The 13,187-nt window shown below is 48.9% G+C and overlaps 12 non-coding genes across 12 annotated transcripts; 10 read left to right on the top strand and 2 right to left on the bottom strand.

Moving 5' to 3' along the window:
• The first annotated feature begins 440 nt into the window (after positions 1–440).
• TRNAA-AGC (transfer RNA alanine (anticodon AGC)) lies at positions 441–513 on the top strand. The gene has a single exon. It is a non-coding gene; the product is annotated as a tRNA-Ala (tRNA).
• A 1,624-nt stretch (positions 514–2,137) lies between these two features.
• Positions 2,138–2,208, top strand: TRNAG-GCC (transfer RNA glycine (anticodon GCC)). The gene has a single exon. It is a non-coding gene; the product is annotated as a tRNA-Gly (tRNA).
• An 889-nt stretch (positions 2,209–3,097) lies between these two features.
• On the top strand, positions 3,098–3,170 carry TRNAA-AGC (transfer RNA alanine (anticodon AGC)). Its single transcript has one exon. It is a non-coding gene; the product is annotated as a tRNA-Ala (tRNA).
• Positions 3,171–4,794: 1,624 nt separating this feature from the next.
• On the top strand, positions 4,795–4,865 carry TRNAG-GCC (transfer RNA glycine (anticodon GCC)). The gene has a single exon. It is a non-coding gene; the product is annotated as a tRNA-Gly (tRNA).
• An 889-nt stretch (positions 4,866–5,754) lies between these two features.
• TRNAA-AGC (transfer RNA alanine (anticodon AGC)) lies at positions 5,755–5,827 on the top strand. The gene has a single exon. It is a non-coding gene; the product is annotated as a tRNA-Ala (tRNA).
• Positions 5,828–7,451: 1,624 nt separating this feature from the next.
• Positions 7,452–7,522, top strand: TRNAG-GCC (transfer RNA glycine (anticodon GCC)). The gene has a single exon. It is a non-coding gene; the product is annotated as a tRNA-Gly (tRNA).
• Positions 7,523–8,411: 889 nt separating this feature from the next.
• On the top strand, positions 8,412–8,484 carry TRNAA-AGC (transfer RNA alanine (anticodon AGC)). The gene has a single exon. It is a non-coding gene; the product is annotated as a tRNA-Ala (tRNA).
• Positions 8,485–9,453: 969 nt separating this feature from the next.
• Positions 9,454–9,525, bottom strand: TRNAM-CAU (transfer RNA methionine (anticodon CAU)). The gene has a single exon. It is a non-coding gene; the product is annotated as a tRNA-Met (tRNA).
• A 583-nt stretch (positions 9,526–10,108) lies between these two features.
• Positions 10,109–10,179, top strand: TRNAG-GCC (transfer RNA glycine (anticodon GCC)). The gene has a single exon. It is a non-coding gene; the product is annotated as a tRNA-Gly (tRNA).
• Positions 10,180–11,068: 889 nt separating this feature from the next.
• Positions 11,069–11,141, top strand: TRNAA-AGC (transfer RNA alanine (anticodon AGC)). The gene has a single exon. It is a non-coding gene; the product is annotated as a tRNA-Ala (tRNA).
• Positions 11,142–12,110: 969 nt separating this feature from the next.
• TRNAM-CAU (transfer RNA methionine (anticodon CAU)) lies at positions 12,111–12,182 on the bottom strand. Its single transcript has one exon. It is a non-coding gene; the product is annotated as a tRNA-Met (tRNA).
• A 583-nt stretch (positions 12,183–12,765) lies between these two features.
• TRNAG-GCC (transfer RNA glycine (anticodon GCC)) lies at positions 12,766–12,836 on the top strand. The gene has a single exon. It is a non-coding gene; the product is annotated as a tRNA-Gly (tRNA).
• Positions 12,837–13,187: the final 351 nt, after the last annotated feature.

The raw sequence follows: 13,187 nt of genomic DNA, 5'->3' as shown, positions 1-13,187 counted from the left end.
GATATAGCTATCTAACGTGGTAGGTGTTCTGATGCCATCTGATGGTTGGTTTCCAGATTGCATTCTGGGTGATCTTAGATGTATATACAGCATTTAAATGTGAAGCTGCAAGTAGTAAAAAATGAGGAAATATATCTATGCTTTGAGTCTGTGGAATGTAGACCTAATGTGTCATGTCAATAAGCAGCGTACGGGGTAAAAAGGTGATTTTTAATCCTTTGCGCTTGAAGATTGCATCTCTGGCAACAGTGCTAGTGAGAGAGGCAATTGTTGGTGGCAGTGAAGGAGTTGATTGCTGGCAGGTGGTATATAGCACTGGGATGCTGCATTGTGCTGTGCTGAATGAAACACAGTTACACAAAACAGATGGTGGACTTTATGCCGCGTAGCACATAAGAGAGCAGTGATCAACGAGAGCGCAAAGAAAGCACCGGAGCCAAGGGGGATTAGCTCAAGTGGTAGAGCGCTCGCTTAGCATGCGAGAGGTAGCGGGATCAATGCCCGCATCCTCCAAAGGAAAGCCCTCACGTGGGGTGACCTGCTTTGGATTTTTTTTTTCTTCAGGCTCGGCACTGAGCGCTGTGGGAAAAGCCTCGCCTCTCTAGTCAAAAGGCCAAGCAGGAGTCATCCTCGTAACATGTGCCATGGCGTTGACACTCTCGGGCAGATGTGGCTTCAGCCCATAAATTGACACAGAAGGACTAACACAAAGCATAAAGTGCTTGCTTTGCCTGCCAGAAGTCGCGCAAGGCAGTGTTGGACCAAAGCAATCTATTACCCAAAGCACGGCCAGCCTTCCATGGCCAAGAGACAATATTCCATTAGTGCAAAAAGTGCAAGTGCCATGTAGAAGCTGAGAGGTTTCCACTGGTTTTATCACCACAATCACGTCCCACTTCCTTGACACAGAAGTGTCACAGACCCAACCAGAACAGGGCTTTTGGAGGGAACTAGGGGCTAGCCTTCTGCCCACTGATTAGGGCCCATGGAGAGAGCAGATCATTCTCCAATGATGGACAACAACGCGATGAACGCTGAGAGCGAGGCTTGGATTACAACTCTGTATAAAGACAATAAATCTTCCCTTGCGGAGTGGATGGAAAGATGTCATATTAACCCGGTACAGGTCAATGGTCAGAGGAAATATGGTGGCCCTCGTGCAGACTGGGTTGGAGAAGATCCTCTGTTTGGGACAGAAATATTTATCAACAATCTCCCTCAAGAAATCTATGAATAGATCAATGAATTCCACAGTTCAGACTGTTGGAATATTGTATGAGTTTTGTCTTAGGATGGACAGATTAGACAAGTGAAAGCAAAGAGCTGAAAGACAGCACGTGTAGGGGACTTGGCGCATTGAGGGCTGGGTTTGTTGCCGGGCTGTCTGCGGTGTGCTCCCCGATTAATCAAAGCATTTTCTGGGTGAAAGAAAGCCCTTTGCCTAAGCAAAGAAAGAGAGATTGCCAGAGAAAAAGGTCAACTTAGCAGAGGATGGTTTCGATCCATCGACCTCTGGGTTATGGGCCCAGCACGCTTCCGCTGCACCACTCTGCTCCAGGCCGGAAGACCCAGCAAAAATAGGAGGATGTAATATGCTACCGGTCCTACGGGACAAAAACTTCAGGAAATTCTTTGGCTGGGAGGCAACCTCGCCTGCCGCTCCACGGCCACTTTCCACATTCTGCTTATAGAAGGCTTTCATGGGAAAAGATCGGTTCCTCTCTGTTTCAGGCAGCTCCTATTGACTTTGCAGAGTCTCACATCAGGCCAATGTGGAGCCCCTCTAAAGATCTCCTACGGATGTGAATGGGGAGTGGGTCCATCCGGCAAAGTCGCAAGGTAGATTAATAGGCACTGACATTGATTTTGACAAGTCAACCCCAAGTCAAAGGTACTTAGAAAAAGCTCTGGCCCAGTCTTGGGGCTTTTCTTCTCCAATGGAAAGGCTTTCTAGCCTCAAAGACGCAATGGGCTGTCCTACATGTTCACAGTGGTGGTGTGTACGGCTGAAGAAAGGCATGTCTTTGGGTGGACTTGACCCACATCTGAATGTATTCACAGAGATGGTTACCATGGCCTAAAGCAGCACCTTTTAGCACCTGTCAGGCCAGGGAAGCCACATGTGTCCTGCCAAAGAGCATTGGTGGTTCAGTGGTAGAATTCTCGCCTGCCACGCGGGAGGCCCGGGTTCGATTCCCGGCCAATGCAATTATGCTCACTTTCTATCCAGCTATCGCCTCACAGGTAGCTCAGTATCCCGCCGCCCCCAGATATCCAGTACCTTGGAAGGTGTCAAGGCTCATGTGTATTGTCTAGAACCTGCTAGTCGGTGTGAGCCTTTTTGAAACCACCTCCTTCAAATGACATCATGGAAAGCCATGGGGCTATACCGAAGGAAATGGTTGTTAGTCGCCCACGGACATGCTTGGAGGTGCCACTCTGCCACCAAGGGTTCCATGGATAACACCAGAACCCTCGCTACTGGCTGGAGAAGGAGCTTCTTCCCAAGGGATTCTGCTGTCCAAAGTCTCAGGAAAGAAAAAAGGGACCTCTGTGGAGGAAGAGTGAAAACCTTTGAAATTGGGAAAATGGAGGCTGTCTTGGTGTCTAGCGGCCACAGCCTAACCCATCAATGCTGACACGGGGAGATGCCTGGAGATATAGCTATCTAACGTGGTAGGTGTTCTGATGCCATCTGATGGTTGGTTTCCAGATTGCATTCTGGGTGATCTTAGATGTATATACAGCATTTAAATGTGAAGCTGCAAGTAGTAAAAAATGAGGAAATATATCTATGCTTTGAGTCTGTGGAATGTAGACCTAATGTGTCATGTCAATAAGCAGCGTACGGGGTAAAAAGGTGATTTTTAATCCTTTGCGCTTGAAGATTGCATCTCTGGCAACAGTGCTAGTGAGAGAGGCAATTGTTGGTGGCAGTGAAGGAGTTGATTGCTGGCAGGTGGTATATAGCACTGGGATGCTGCATTGTGCTGTGCTGAATGAAACACAGTTACACAAAACAGATGGTGGACTTTATGCCGCGTAGCACATAAAAGAGCAGTGATCAACGAGAGCGCAAAGAAAGCACCGGAGCCAAGGGGGATTAGCTCAAGTGGTAGAGCGCTCGCTTAGCATGCGAGAGGTAGCGGGATCAATGCCCGCATCCTCCAAAGGAAAGCCCTCACGTGGGGTGACCTGCTTTGGATTTTTTTTTTCTTCAGGCTCGGCACTGAGCGCTGTGGGAAAAGCCTCGCCTCTCTAGTCAAAAGGCCAAGCAGGAGTCATCCTCGTAACATGTGCCATGGCGTTGACACTCTCGGGCAGATGTGGCTTCAGCCCATAAATTGACACAGAAGGACTAACACAAAGCATAAAGTGCTTGCTTTGCCTGCCAGAAGTCGCGCAAGGCAGTGTTGGACCAAAGCAATCTATTACCCAAAGCACGGCCAGCCTTCCATGGCCAAGAGACAATATTCCATTAGTGCAAAAAGTGCAAGTGCCATGTAGAAGCTGAGAGGTTTCCACTGGTTTTATCACCACAATCACGTCCCACTTCCTTGACACAGAAGTGTCACAGACCCAACCAGAACAGGGCTTTTGGAGGGAACTAGGGGCTAGCCTTCTGCCCACTGATTAGGGCCCATGGAGAGAGCAGATCATTCTCCAATGATGGACAACAACGCGATGAACGCTGAGAGCGAGGCTTGGATTACAACTCTGTATAAAGACAATAAATCTTCCCTTGCGGAGTGGATGGAAAGATGTCATATTAACCCGGTACAGGTCAATGGTCAGAGGAAATATGGTGGCCCTCGTGCAGACTGGGTTGGAGAAGATCCTCTGTTTGGGACAGAAATATTTATCAACAATCTCCCTCAAGAAATCTATGAATAGATCAATGAATTCCACAGTTCAGACTGTTGGAATATTGTATGAGTTTTGTCTTAGGATGGACAGATTAGACAAGTGAAAGCAAAGAGCTGAAAGACAGCACGTGTAGGGGACTTGGCGCATTGAGGGCTGGGTTTGTTGCCGGGCTGTCTGCGGTGTGCTCCCCGATTAATCAAAGCATTTTCTGGGTGAAAGAAAGCCCTTTGCCTAAGCAAAGAAAGAGAGATTGCCAGAGAAAAAGGTCAACTTAGCAGAGGATGGTTTCGATCCATCGACCTCTGGGTTATGGGCCCAGCACGCTTCCGCTGCGCCACTCTGCTCCAGGCCGGAAGACCCAGCAAAAATAGGAGGATGTAATATGCTACCGGTCCTACGGGACAAAAACTTCAGGAAATTCTTTGGCTGGGAGGCAACCTCGCCTGCCGCTCCACGGCCACTTTCCACATTCTGCTTATAGAAGGCTTTCATGGGAAAAGATCGGTTCCTCTCTGTTTCAGGCAGCTCCTATTGACTTTGCAGAGTCTCACATCAGGCCAATGTGGAGCCCCTCTAAAGATCTCCTACGGATGTGAATGGGGAGTGGGTCCATCCGGCAAAGTCGCAAGGTAGATTAATAGGCACTGACATTGATTTTGACAAGTCAACCCCAAGTCAAAGGTACTTAGAAAAAGCTCTGGCCCAGTCTTGGGGCTTTTCTTCTCCAATGGAAAGGCTTTCTAGCCTCAAAGACGCAATGGGCTGTCCTACATGTTCACAGTGGTGGTGTGTACGGCTGAAGAAAGGCATGTCTTTGGGTGGACTTGACCCACATCTGAATGTATTCACAGAGATGGTTACCATGGCCTAAAGCAGCACCTTTTAGCACCTGTCAGGCCAGGGAAGCCACATGTGTCCTGCCAAAGAGCATTGGTGGTTCAGTGGTAGAATTCTCGCCTGCCACGCGGGAGGCCCGGGTTCGATTCCCGGCCAATGCAATTATGCTCACTTTCTATCCAGCTATCGCCTCACAGGTAGCTCAGTATCCCGCCGCCCCCAGATATCCAGTACCTTGGAAGGTGTCAAGGCTCATGTGTATTGTCTAGAACCTGCTAGTCGGTGTGAGCCTTTTTGAAACCACCTCCTTCAAATGACATCATGGAAAGCCATGGGGCCATACCGAAGGAAATGGTTGTTAGTCGCCCACGGACATGCTTGGAGGTGCCACTCTGCCACCAAGGGTTCCATGGATAACACCAGAACCCTCGCTACTGGCTGGAGAAGGAGCTTCTTCCCAAGGGATTCTGCTGTCCAAAGTCTCAGGAAAGAAAAAAGGGACCTCTGTGGAGGAAGAGCGAAAACCTTTGAAATTGGGAAAATGGAGGCTGTCTTGGTGTCTAGCAGCCACAGCCTAACCCATCAATGCTGACACGGGGAGGTGCCTGGAGATATAGCTATCTAACGTGGTAGGTGTTCTGATGCCATCTGATGGTTGGTTTCCAGATTGCATTCTGGGTGATCTTAGATGTATATACAGCATTTAAATGTGAAGCTGCAAGTAGTAAAAAATGAGGAAATATATCTATGCTTTGAGTCTGTGGAATGTAGACCTAATGTGTCATGTCAATAAGCAGCGTACGGGGTAAAAAGGTGATTTTTAATCCTTTGCGCTTGAAGATTGCATCTCTGGCAACAGTGCTAGTGAGAGAGGCAATTGTTGGTGGCAGTGAAGGAGTTGATTGCTGGCAGGTGGTATATAGCACTGGGATGCTGCATTGTGCTGTGCTGAATGAAACACAGTTACACAAAACAGATGGTGGACTTTATGCCGCGTAGCACATAAGAGAGCAGTGATCAACGAGAGCGCAAAAAAAGCACCGGAGCCAAGGGGGATTAGCTCAAGTGGTAGAGCGCTCGCTTAGCATGCGAGAGGTAGCGGGATCAATGCCCGCATCCTCCAAAGGAAATCCCTCACGTGGGGTGACCTGCTTTGGATTTTTTTTTTCTTCAGGTTCGGCACTGAGCGCTGTGGGAAAAGCCTCGCCTCTCTAGTCAAAAGGCCAAGCAGGAGTCATCCTCGTAACATGTGCCATGGCGTTGACACTCTCGGGCAGATGTGGCTTCAGCCCATAAATTGACACAGAAGGACTAACACAAAGCATAAAGTGCTTGCTTTGCCTGCCAGAAGTCGCGCAAGGCAGTGTTGGACCAAAGCAATCTATTACCCAAAGCACGGCCAGCCTTCCATGGCCAAGAGACAATATTCCATTAGTGCAAAAAGTGCAAGTGCCATGTAGAAGCTGAGAGGTTTCCACTGGTTTTATCACCACAATCACGTCCCACTTCCTTGACACAGAAGTGTCACAGACCCAACCAGAACAGGGCTTTTGGAGGGAACTAGGGGCTAGCCTTCTGCCTACTGATTAGGGCCCATGGAGAGAGCAGATCATTCTCCAATGATGGACAACAACGCGATGAACGCTGAGAGCGAGGCTTGGATTACAACTCTGTATAAAGACAATAAATCTTCCCTTGCGGAGTGGATGGAAAGATGTCATATTAACCCGGTACAGGTCAATGGTCAGAGGAAATATGGTGGCCCTCGTGCAGACTGGGTTGGAGAAGATCCTCTGTTTGGGACAGAAATATTTATCAACAATCTCCCTCAAGAAATCTATGAATAGATCAATGAATTCCACAGTTCAGACTGTTGGAATATTGTATGAGTTTTGTCTTAGGATGGACAGATTAGACAAGTGAAAGCAAAGAGCTGAAAGACAGCACGTGTAGGGGACTTGGCGCATTGAGGGCTGGGTTTGTTGCCGGGCTGTCTGCGGTGTGCTCCCCGATTAATCAAAGCATTTTCTGGGTGAAAGAAAGCCCTTTGCCTAAGCAAAGAAAGAGAGATTGCCAGAGAAAAAGGTCAACTTAGCAGAGGATGGTTTCGATCCATCGACCTCTGGGTTATGGGCCCAGCACGCTTCCGCTGCGCCACTCTGCTCCAGGCCGGAAGACCCAGCAAAAATAGGAGGATGTAATATGCTACCGGTCCTACGGGACAAAAACTTCAGGAAATTCTTTGGCTGGGAGGCAACCTCGCCTGCCGCTCCACGGCCACTTTCCACATTCTGCTTATAGAAGGCTTTCATGGGAAAAGATCGGTTCCTCTCTGTTTCAGGCAGCTCCTATTGACTTTGCAGAGTCTCACATCAGGCCAATGTGGAGCCCCTCTAAAGATCTCCTACGGATGTGAATGGGGAGTGGGTCCATCCGGCAAAGTCGCAAGGTAGATTAATAGGCACTGACATTGATTTTGACAAGTCAACCCCAAGTCAAAGGTACTTAGAAAAAGCTCTGGCCCAGTCTTGGGGCTTTTCTTCTCCAATGGAAAGGCTTTCTAGCCTCAAAGACGCAATGGGCTGTCCTACATGTTCACAGTGGTGGTGTGTACGGCTGAAGAAAGGCATGTCTTTGGGTGGACTTGACCCACATCTGAATGTATTCACAGAGATGGTTACCATGGCCTAAAGCAGCACCTTTTAGCACCTGTCAGGCCAGGGAAGCCACATGTGTCCTGCCAAAGAGCATTGGTGGTTCAGTGGTAGAATTCTCGCCTGCCACGCGGGAGGCCCGGGTTCGATTCCCGGCCAATGCAATTATGCTCACTTTCTATCCAGCTATCGCCTCACAGGTAGCTCAGTATCCCGCCACCCCCAGATATCCAGTACCTTGGAAGGTGTCAAGGCTCATGTGTATTGTCTAGAACCTGCTAGTCGGTGTGAGCCTTTTTGAAATCACCTCCTTCAAATGACATCATGGAAAGCCATGGGGCCATACCGAAGGAAATGGTTGTTAGTCGCCCACGGACATGCTTGGAGGTGCCACTCTGCCACCAAGGGTTCCATGGATAACACCAGAACCCTCGCTACTGGCTGGAGAAGGAGCTTCTTCCCAAGGGATTCTGCTGTCCAAAGTCTCAGGAAAGAAAAAAGGGACCTCTGTGGAGGAAGAGCGAAAACCTTTGAAATTGGGAAAATGGAGGCTGTCTTGGTGTCTAGCGGCCACAGCCTAACCCATCAATGCTGACACGGGGAGGTGCCTGGAGATATAGCTATCTAACGTGGTAGGTGTTCTGATGCCATCTGATGGTTGGTTTCCAGATTGCATTCTGGGTGATCTTAGATGTATATACAGCATTTAAATGTGAAGCTGCAAGTAGTAAAAAATGAGGAAATATATCTATGCTTTGAGTCTGTGGAATGTAGACCTAATGTGTCATGTCAATAAGCAGCGTACGGGGTAAAAAGGTGATTTTTAATCCTTTGCGCTTGAAGATTGCATCTCTGGCAACAGTGCTAGTGAGAGAGGCAATTGTTGGTGGCAGTGAAGGAGTTGATTGCTGGCAGGTGGTATATAGCACTGGGATGCTGCATTGTGCTGTGCTGAATGAAACACAGTTACACAAAACAGATGGTGGACTTTATGCCGCGTAGCACATAAGAGAGCAGTGATCAACGAGAGCGCAAAGAAAGCACCGGAGCCAAGGGGGATTAGCTCAAGTGGTAGAGCGCTCGCTTAGCATGCGAGAGGTAGCGGGATCAATGCCCGCATCCTCCAAAGGAAAGCCCTCACGTGGGGTGACCTGCTTTGGATTTTTTTTTTCTTCAGGCTCGGCACTGAGCGCTGTGGGAAAAGCCTCGCCTCTCTAGTCAAAAGGCCAAGCAGGAGTCATCCTCGTAACATGTGCCATGGCGTTGACACTCTCGGGCAGATGTGGCTTCAGCCCATAAATTGACACAGAAGGACTAACACAAAGCATAAAGTGCTTGCTTTGCCTGCCAGAAGTCGCGCAAGGCAGTGTTGGACCAAAGCAATCTATTACCCAAAGCACGGCCAGCCTTCCATGGCCAAGAGACAATATTCCATTAGTGCAAAAAGTGCAAGTGCCATGTAGAAGCTGAGAGGTTTCCACTGGTTTTATCACCACAATCACGTCCCACTTCCTTGACACAGAAGTGTCACAGACCCAACCAGAACAGGGCTTTTGGAGGGAACTAGGGGCTAGCCTTCTGCCCACTGATTAGGGCCCATGGAGAGAGCAGATCATTCTCCAATGATGGACAACAACGCGATGAACGCTGAGAGCGAGGCTTGGATTACAACTCTGTATAAAGACAATAAATCTTCCCTTGCGGAGTGGATGGAAAGATGTCATATTAACCCGGTACAGGTCAATGGTCAGAGGAAATATGGTGGCCCTCGTGCAGACTGGGTTGGAGAAGATCCTCTGTTTGGGACAGAAATATTTATCAACAATCTCCCTCAAGAAATCTATGAATAGATCAATGAATTCCACAGTTCAGACTGTTGGAATATTGTATGAGTTTTGTCTTAGGATGGACAGATTAGACAAGTGAAAGCAAAGAGCTGAAAGACAGCACGTGTAGGGGACTTGGCGCATTGAGGGCTGGGTTTGTTGCCGGGCTGTCTGCGGTGTGCTCCCCGATTAATCAAAGCATTTTCTGGGTGAAAGAAAGCCCTTTGCCTAAGCAAAGAAAGAGAGATTGCCAGAGAAAAAGGTCAACTTAGCAGAGGATGGTTTCGATCCATCGACCTCTGGGTTATGGGCCCAGCACGCTTCCGCTGCGCCACTCTGCTCCAGGCCGGAAGACCCAGCAAAAATAGGAGGATGTAATATGCTACCGGTCCTACGGGACAAAAACTTCAGGAAATTCTTTGGCTGGGAGGCAACCTCGCCTGCCGCTCCACGGCCACTTTCCACATTCTGCTTATAGAAGGCTTTCATGGGAAAAGATCGGTTCCTCTCTGTTTCAGGCAGCTCCTATTGACTTTGCAGAGTCTCACATCAGGCCAATGTGGAGCCCCTCTAAAGATCTCCTACGGATGTGAATGGGGAGTGGGTCCATCCGGCAAAGTCGCAAGGTAGATTAATAGGCACTGACATTGATTTTGACAAGTCAACCCCAAGTCAAAGGTACTTAGAAAAAGCTCTGGCCCAGTCTTGGGGCTTTTCTTCTCCAATGGAAAGGCTTTCTAGCCTCAAAGATGCAATGGGCTGTCCTACATGTTCACAGTGGTGGTGTGTACGGCTGAAGAAAGGCATGTCTTTGGGTGGACTTGACCCACATCTGAATGTATTCACAGAGATGGTTACCATGGCCTAAAGCAGCACCTTTTAGCACCTGTCAGGCCAGGGAAGCCACATGTGTCCTGCCAAAGAGCATTGGTGGTTCAGTGGTAGAATTCTCGCCTGCCACGCGGGAGGCCCGGGTTCGATTCCCGGCCAATGCAATTATGCTCACTTTCTATCCAGCTATCGCCTCACAGGTAGCTCAGTATCCCGCCGCCCCCAGATATCCAGTACCTTGGAAGGTGTCAAGGCTCATGTGTATTGTCTAGAACCTGCTAGTCGGTGTGAGCCTTTTTGAAACCACCTCCTTCAAATGACATCATGGAAAGCCATGGGGCCATACCGAAGGAAATGGTTGTTAGTCGCCCACGGACATGCTTGGAGGTGCCACTCTGCCACCAAGGGTTCCATGGATAACACCAGAACCCTCGCTACTGGCTGGAGAAGGAGCTTCTTCCCAAGGGATTCTGCTGTCCAAAGTCTCAGGAAAGAAAAAAGGGACCTCTGTGGAGGAAGAGTGAAAACCTTTGAAATTGGGAAAATGGAGGCTGTCTTGGTATCTAGCGGCCACAGCCTAACCCATCAATGCTGACACGGGGAGGTGCCTGGAGATATAGCTATCTAACGTGGTAGGTGTTCTGATGCCATCTGATGGTTGGTTTCCAGATTGCATTCTGGGTGATCTTAGATGTATATACAGCATTTAAATGTGAAGCTGCAAGTAGTAAAAAATGAGGAAATATATCTATGCTTTGAGTCTGTGGAATGTAGACCTAATGTGTCATGTCAATAAGCAGCGTACGGGGTAAAAAGGTGATTTTTAATCCTTTGCGCTTGAAGATTGCATCTCTGGCAACAGTGCTAGTGAGAGAGGCAATTGTTGGTGGCAGTGAAGGAGTTGATTGCTGGCAGGTGGTATATAGCACTGGGATGCTGCATTGTGCTGTGCTGAATGAAACACAGTTACACAAAACAGATGGTGGACTTTATGCCGCGTAGCACATAAGAGAGCAGTGATCAACGAGAGCGCAAAGAAAGCACCGGAGCCAAGGGGGATTAGCTCAAGTGGTAGAGCGCTCGCTTAGCATGCGAGAGGTAGCGGGATCAATGCCCGCATCTTCCAAAGGAAAGCCCTCACGTGGGGTGACCTGCTTTGGATTTTTTTTTTCTTCAGGCTCGGCACTGAGCGCTGTGGGAAAAGCCTCGCCTCTCTAGTCAAAAGGCCAAGCAGGAGTCATCCTCGTAACATGTGCCATGGCGTTGACACTCTCGGGCAGATGTGGCTTCAGCCCATAAATTGACACAGAAGGACTAACACAAAGCATAAAGTGCTTGCTTTGCCTGCCAGAAGTCGCGCAAGGCAGTGTTGGACCAAAGCAATCTATTACCCAAAGCACGGCCAGCCTTCCATGGCCAAGAGACAATATTCCATTAGTGCAAAAAGTGCAAGTGCCATGTAGAAGCTGAGAGGTTTCCACTGGTTTTATCACCACAATCACGTCCCACTTCCTTGACACAGAAGTGTCACAGACCCAACCAGAACAGGGCTTTTGGAGGGAACTAGGGGCTAGCCTTCTGCCCACTGATTAGGGCCCATGGAGAGAGCAGATCATTCTCCAATGATGGACAACAACGCGATGAACGCTGAGAGCGAGGCTTGGATTACAACTCTGTATAAAGACAATAAATCTTCCCTTGCGGAGTGGATGGAAAGATGTCATATTAACCCGGTACAGGTCAATGGTCAGAGGAAATATGGTGGCCCTCGTGCAGACTGGGTTGGAGAAGATCCTCTGTTTGGGACAGAAATATTTATCAACAATCTCCCTCAAGAAATCTATGAATAGATCAATGAATTCCACAGTTCAGACTGTTGGAATATTGTATGAGTTTTGTCTTAGGATGGACAGATTAGACAAGTGAAAGCAAAGAGCTGAAAGACAGCACGTGTAGGGGACTTGGCGCATTGAGGGCTGGGTTTGTTGCCGGGCTGTCTGCGGTGTGCTCCCCGATTAATCAAAGCATTTTCTGGGTGAAAGAAAGCCCTTTGCCTAAGCAAAGAAAGAGAGATTGCCAGAGAAAAAGGTCAACTTAGCAGAGGATGGTTTCGATCCATCGACCTCTGGGTTATGGGCCCAGCACGCTTCCGCTGCGCCACTCTGCTCCAGGCCGGAAGACCCAGCAAAAATAGGAGGATGTAATATGCTACCGGTCCTACGGGACAAAAACTTCAGGAAATTCTTTGGCTGGGAGGCAACCTCGCCTGCCGCTCCACGGCCACTTTCCACATTCTGCTTATAGAAGGCTTTCATGGGAAAAGATCGGTTCCTCTCTGTTTCAGGCAGCTCCTATTGACTTTGCAGAGTCTCACATCAGGCCAATGTGGAGCCCCTCTAAAGATCTCCTACGGATGTGAATGGGGAGTGGGTCCATCCGGCAAAGTCGCAAGGTAGATTAATAGGCACTGACATTGATTTTGACAAGTCAACCCCAAGTCAAAGGTACTTAGAAAAAGCTCTGGCCCAGTCTTGGGGCTTTTCTTCTCCAATGGAAAGGCTTTCTAGCCTCAAAGACGCAATGGGCTGTCCTACATGTTCACAGTGGTGGTGTGTACGGCTGAAGAAAGGCATGTCTTTGGGTGGACTTGACCCACATCTGAATGTATTCACAGAGATGGTTACCATGGCCTAAAGCAGCACCTTTTAGCACCTGTCAGGCCAGGGAAGCCACATGTGTCCTGCCAAAGAGCATTGGTGGTTCAGTGGTAGAATTCTCGCCTGCCACGCGGGAGGCCCGGGTTCGATTCCCGGCCAATGCAATTATGCTCACTTTCTATCCAGCTATCGCCTCACAGGTAGCTCAGTATCCCGCCGCCCCCAGATATCCAGTACCTTGGAAGGTGTCAAGGCTCATGTGTATTGTCTAGAACCTGCTAGTCGGTGTGAGCCTTTTTGAAACCACCTCCTTCAAATGACATCATGGAAAGCCATGGGGCCATACCGAAGGAAATGGTTGTTAGTCGCCCACGGACATGCTTGGAGGTGCCACTCTGCCACCAAGGGTTCCATGGATAACACCAGAACCCTCGCTACTGGCTGGAGAAGGAGCTTCTTCCCAAGGGATTCTGCTGTCCAAAGTCTCAGGAAAGAAAAAAGGGACCTCTGTGGAG

The sequence above is a fragment of the Staurois parvus genome, unplaced genomic scaffold (genome assembly GCF_062004578.1).
Source record: "Staurois parvus isolate SC_StPar_1 unplaced genomic scaffold, SC_StPar_1.0 ptg001130l, whole genome shotgun sequence".
Lineage (NCBI taxonomy): Eukaryota > Metazoa > Chordata > Amphibia > Anura > Ranidae > Staurois > Staurois parvus.
This window is presented reverse-complemented; position numbering and strand designations above follow the sequence as displayed.